A 6,899-nucleotide genomic window follows, 5' to 3' on the forward strand; every position below is an offset into this window, starting at 1 on the left:
GCCTAAAAAAACATTTAGGCCGAATAAATGGGGGAAACATCATGGCCTAACTATTAAAACCGTTTAAATTTAGTGTGGGCCCCACTGTAGTGTATACATGACAACCAATCCACTCATCTGACAAAACACATCAGGATAGTTGGATTCCCCGTACATTTCAAGACTCACATGGGCCACGCCATGTGAGAGGTTCTAGGAATGATTTTACGGATGCGGATTTCCTGGCAAAGGCTCTCGCATGAAGTTCCTGCGGTGGGACCCAGGTGGGGTCCACTGTGATGTTTGTGAGAAATTCTCCCTGTTCATCTGTTTTGTGAGTTCATTTTATGTTATTAGACCAAAAATGAACTGTATCCAGTAGTTAATGTGATAATTGAATGTCCATTGGTGAAATATTCGTGGGCCAAAAGAAGTTTTTAATCATGCTAATATTTGTGTTTTCAGTTCATCCCAATAGAAATGACGTTATTAACGGTATGGATGGCATGTAAACATCACTGTTGAACCTAAGGAGGTTTCAACGGTATAAATTTCCCTAACTGCTTTTTCTTTTAGTACGACTCACTTGAGTCTTGGATCCTGCTAAATTTTGGTCTACTTTCCTAACATTATCTCACAAAACGGATGAACTGAGCCGATTCCTGACAAACATCATAGTGGGCCCCACTTAAGTTTACAGCGTAGCCTTTGCAGGAAATCCGCGTCCTGATTTTACGTAAGCGGGTTCGGTGGATCCCGTGTCCACCGAAGTGGGTGGATCCTTGCCTATTGGGCGACTGTGATGTATATTCCTTATATCCACTCCATCCATCCGTTTTTACAAATCATTTTAGTATGTTATGAAATAATTGAAGAAGATCGAAATCTTAGGTGGACCACACCATAGGAAAGTGTGGTTATTGAATACTCATCATTAAAAACTTCCTGGGGCGACCGAAACGTTTATTTCCAATCTAACCCATTGATAAGGTCACAAAGATCTAAATAAAGGGACACACAAATATCAAATTTATCCACGACTTCTGTGGCCCATAAGAAGTTTTTAACCATCAATCACCAATGCTTCCTGTGGTGTCATCCACTTGAGATTTGGATCTACTTCATTTTTAGGAGAGAAATTTACGACATGGACCCCACCTTTTATCCATTGGATATTCTTGAAGCTATACAAACTTAACTTCCAAACTTAACTTCCGAACTTAGACCTCTTTGTCCAGACGGACGACAAATTCCAGGATGAAAATACCCCTCCTTTGCACGGAAATGGATTGGCTACTCCCCCTGCCACCCGCCAATGGTGGCTCATCAGTGGTCTGTGAGTCCCACCATGATGTACTCTTTTCATCCATGCCGTCCATATATTTTTCCACATCATTTTATGGTATGAGACCAAAAATGAGGTATATCCAAATCTCAAGTGTACCACATTACAGAAACAGTGTTGAATGAGCGTCAACCATTAGAAACTCAGGTGGGGCCCACTATGATGTTTGTGAGAAATCCTCCCCATTTAAGTTCATTCATAGGGTCACAAAGACCTGAATGAAGAGGAAAAACAAATTTCATAATGATCCAAAACTTTCGTAACCCCTAAAAGGGTTTCAATGGTAGACATTAAATTCCCTACTGCATTTTACAATGTGGTCCACTTGATAGTTAGATCTATCTTATTTTTCATCTCAAGCCTTAATATGAGCTCGTCAAATAGATGGACAGTTTGAATATAACACAGACCTCATGATGGGACCCACAAAAGCAACATAGTTAAAACAAAAAAAAATAAATTTATAGACTGCTGCGGTACTACCACCGGTACGGCGGCAGTGCCACAGCAGTCTGGCAGTCTTTTTTTTTTTTACAAGGAGAACTATTTCCCCCTTACATTTTTCTCTGATACATAATTATGTAAATATGTATATATAAGTATAACACAGACCTCATGATGGGACCCACAAAAGCAACACAGTTAAAACAAAAAAAATAAATTTATAGACTACTGCGGTACTACCACTGGTACAGTGGCAGTGCCGCAGCAGTCTGGCAGTCTTTTTTTTTTTTTTACAAGGTGAACTATTTCCCCCTTACATTTTTCTCTGATACATAATTATGTAAATATGTATATATAAGTATAAAAAAAAAATTATATCTTTTAATTCATTTCTTTGTCTATTTATTTAACAAGCATATCTCCTAAACTAGAATGATTTACTTAACGTGCCACATATGATTTTGGGGTAGGAAAAGCTAATTTAGCCAACCAACCTTGTTATTTTTTAAGATTCCATCGGGTCAATGGTCGAACATTCATTTCATTTACTTCGTGGTCAATTTCAATCACTTCGCGATCAAACTGGAATTTGAGCGGGGAAAACATGAAATTGAGTGGGGCAAATATGAAATTAAGTGGGGCAAACTAGAAATTGAGCGGGGCAAACTAGAAATTTAGTGGGGCAAACATGAAATTTAGCGGGGCAAACTAGAAATTGAGCAGGGCAAATATGAAATTGAGCGGGGCAAACATTAAATTGAGCGGGCCAAACATGAATTTGAGCGAGGCAAACATGAAATTGAGTGGGGCAAATTAGAAATTCAGCAGGGCAAACATGAATTTCAGCGGGGCAAACATGAAATTTAGCGGGACAAACATGAAATTCAACGGGGCAAACATGAAAATGAGCAGGGCAAACTAGAAATTCAGTGGGGCAAACATGAATTTCAGCGAGGCAAACATGAAATTCAGCAGGGCAAGCATGAAATTGAGCGGGGCAAACTAGAAATTCAGCGGGACAAACATAAAATTGAGCGAGGTAAACTAGAAATTCAGCGGGACAAACATGAGGTTTATGTTAGGGACCAAATGCATTTTATATAGGGGAGTGGCTATGGGAGAAAGTCCACCCATTGTATAACTCTTTCACTTACCTACGTCTTCTCAATCTCTCACTTACAAGGAGAGAAGTCATTCTTCAATACAATTCTATCTTGAGTTGTCTATAGTACTCATGCCTATAAAATCGTATATACCCAATGTGATTAATTTAAACCAATCATTGCATTACCAGATGAAAACATGCCATGCATGTCCAATGATTCTAACATTCTCCAACTTGGGATAATCATGATATTCTTCAATATGCAATGTATTATATGGTAATTCATTAACGATCGAGATTCTACTAGATATTTTAATGGATCCTATAAAGTATCCTGAATTATTTGGTTGATTGGAACTATCGACATTAGACCACGGCAATCATCACCTCATTTATCAAAGTGGGACTAGGCGTGATCACAATGTCAACATTTCCAACGACATAAATACTGAAAACATTAGTGTAAAACATGAAAATCTCATGCTAGGTGTAACTGGCATGCACACTTCTAAGTGGTCCAATCATCTCTATCAAGAGATGCCTTAGCTTCAATCATAGCCATTCATAACTGTTCATTTCACCTTATGCATGCATAATGAGTATATCTTAATAAATAAAAATCGAAACTTGAACCAACGGTTAAATCTTAATTTACTGAAATGCATATGCGAACTTAATATTTGTACTCGCACTGAACATGTTATCAAATAGAATTTACAAACAATATTTAACGATTACAGATCATCTTTCTTTTAAAGAACCTTAGTGTATGCTCATTTGCACTGAATGGTTTACATTGACAATAGGTCGCCCCATGTGCCATTTAAAACCTTGTAGAATGTTGGGGGTGTTAGCAAAACCCATGTATGTGTGTGCACATGGGTATATGTATATCTATGCATATATGTATGTATATGCACTTATATGTGCATGTGTGCAAGCTATATGGGTGGGTAGGATTGGGATAAGCTCAAGTCGAGCCTGACCCATTCATTTATGGCAACATCTTCCGACCCAAGACCCATAACTTGACAAACTAAACTTCCCAGAACCTAGCCCAAGACAACGGTCAATCAGTAGGCAGATGATACTGACAAGGCATATTTTTGTTTCCACTCATAAATTAAAGTTCTGCCAATACCATTCACATATAATTTCTGACTCCCATTTAAGAAGGCTACAATGGCATACAAATCATGAAAAATTTCCTGAATCGATGTCAGCAAAATCACCCTAGACATATCTTTGTTACATGCCGAGTGCTGAATTCGAGTGTAGATATGCAAGGCCCCTCACTGCTCCAAGTGCTACTTTCAGTGTATGAGGCTAGTCCATCTTCGATTCACTAATACCTAAGTTATCAGTATCAAAAATTATAAGTTAAAAGAACAACAATGGATGAATGGGCATCAGTTGGCTTGAAACAGGTAATGATGATGAGCCTTGCTAAGTCCACACACTTGTGCAATAAAGCTCATGTACACACCACACACACCACACATCAAGCTTGTCACGTTTGAAGGTTATATATATAGTCCCGTGTAGGTTAGCCTTACATATAATCACTTACTAGTTTGCTTACCAGTACTATTGTCTACTTGAATTATTATTATTTTTTTTATAGAAGAAAGCACCGAAAAAAAATAAATAATAAAAATCAGGCATGTAGTGTATTGATGAAATGGGCTTGTCAAGTTTGGTTGTTTAGATGATGCTTGTTAGATATTTGATAAATGCCCAAGAAAATTATTGTTTGGGTAGAAGTAATTCCATGGTCCGTGTATGAAATAAGTATTCTTTTATTCAGTTATTCTATCTAATTTGTGTAGAAGCAATTCCAAAAAAAGAAAGGAAAAATAAAAAATAAAACACATTGTGATTCCACCTCATTGCACGTCTCCAAATGCAACCTTAGTGCTTTGTTTGATGTTTTTGAATTTAAATGAATTAGAGATAGGGCCACAGTGCTTTAGCATCTCTACTTTTTAAATTCAGAGATGGTTATTCTGGAAGTTGATAAGATTGACGAACTTGAATCAATGAGATTTCCAATGGCTTGCACAACAAGGATACTCCGTTATTCTGGTGGGGCAATTGATAAGAAGAGTCTCTTTTCATCTATACTATGCATTTTGTAATAGTAAAGTTGCTTTCATCTCTACTTCCGATCTCTTAGAATTGTAGCTCTCATATTATCAGCGAGGTAAGCTCAAAATTCAGTGAGGCAAGCTATGAATTGAGTGAGGCAAACTACAAATTGAGCGAGGGAATCGAGGAATTTCCAAATTGCCCCGCTCAATTTCCAGTTTGCCCCGCTGAATTTCACGTTTGCCCCGCTGAAATTCATGTTTGCCCCGTTCAGCTTCATGTTTGCCCTGCTGAAACTCAAGTTTGCTCCGCTTAATTTCATGTTTGCCTCACTGAAATTTCAGTTTATCCCGCTAAATTTCATGTTTGCCCCACTCAATTTCATGTTTGCCCCGTTGAATTTCATGTTTGCCCTGTTGAAATTCAAGCTTGCCCCGCTCAATTTCGTGTTTACCCTGCTCAACTTCACGTTTGCCCCGTTGAATTTCATGTTTGCCCCACTAAATTTCATGTTTGCCTCGTTGAATTTTTCGTTTGCCTTACTGAATTTCATGTTTGCCCCGCTCAATATCCAGTTTACCCTGCTCAATTTCATGTTCACTACGCCAAATTTCATGGTTGGAATTTAAGATGCAACTGATTAGGTCATTCTAACATTGGATCAATCCTACTTTTTATCTACCCTTCCTAGACCTAACATTTGTTTGATTTTAACCTAATCAAGTCTCGAAATGATGCCATAGCTGCAGTTGCAGTTGCAAGTGATAGATGATATAGGAAAAGTAACTAAGTGATAGATGGCATAGGAAAAGTATCTGTCTTCAACTCTAAAATAGCCATTTCAACTATATAATCAACAATTAATCATTTTCTAGTTTGCCCCCTCGCTTAGTACAGCGTAAAGAGAATTGACTGAAAGCAGTTTAACAAACTATACTTTAGCTTGGATAAGATATGATCCAGCTCTTTGCCAAATCTTTTCCCAAACTCTATTATCCATTTTCATCGTTAATATTTTTTTCTCACCAAAATATACAGCCAAAACTTCCCTGTTCTTGTCTTTAATTTTTTTTCTTTCTTTTTTGTTGTAAAGAGTAGTTTTATAGCTTGATTAAATGCTTAATTGGTCCAAAACTTGCCAACTGAATGAAGCAATTTTTTTTATTTGACCAGCATCACCAAACTTCAATCTTTCAAAAAATAAAATAAAATTTTAGGGCCCCAATTTTTTCCTGCCAACCAAGTATATGCAGACCCTATGACTCTATTTCCGATTTGCCCCGCTCATTTTTAGTTTGCCCCGCTCAATTGTCAGTTCGCCCCGCTCAATTTCTGGTTTGCCTCGCTCAATTTTTAGTTTGTCCCGCTCAATTTCTAGTTTGCCCCGATCAATTTTCGGTTTGCCCCACTCAATTTCTAGTTTGCCCCGCTCAATTTTTGGTTTGCCTTGCTTAATTTCCAGTTTAACTACAAACTGATTGAAATTGACCGTGAAGTGAATGAAATAGATTTTTAACCATCGACCCGATGGAATCTTGAAAAATAACTAGGTTGGTTGGCTAAATTAGCTTCTCTTACCCCAAAATCATATGTGGTACTTAAGTAAATCATTCTAGTTTAGGAGATATGCTTGTCAAATAAATAGACAAAGAAATGAATTAAAAGATAAAAAAATATTTTTATATACTCATATATACATGTTTAAGGGAATTAGTTCTCCTTGTAAATAAAATAATAATAACAATAGTAATAATCTGCCAGCGGCCGTGCCGCGGCAGTCAGTACGGTTTTTTTTACTATGTTGCTTATGTGGGTCCCACTATGAGGTCTGTGTTATATCCAAACCGTCCATTTATTTGGCGAGCTCATATTAAGGCTTGAGACGAAAAATAAGACAGATCTATCTATCAAGTGGACCACACTGTAAAATGCAGTGGG

This window comes from Magnolia sinica, chromosome 5 (assembly GCF_029962835.1).
Source record: "Magnolia sinica isolate HGM2019 chromosome 5, MsV1, whole genome shotgun sequence".
NCBI lineage: Eukaryota > Viridiplantae > Streptophyta > Magnoliopsida > Magnoliales > Magnoliaceae > Magnolia > Magnolia sinica.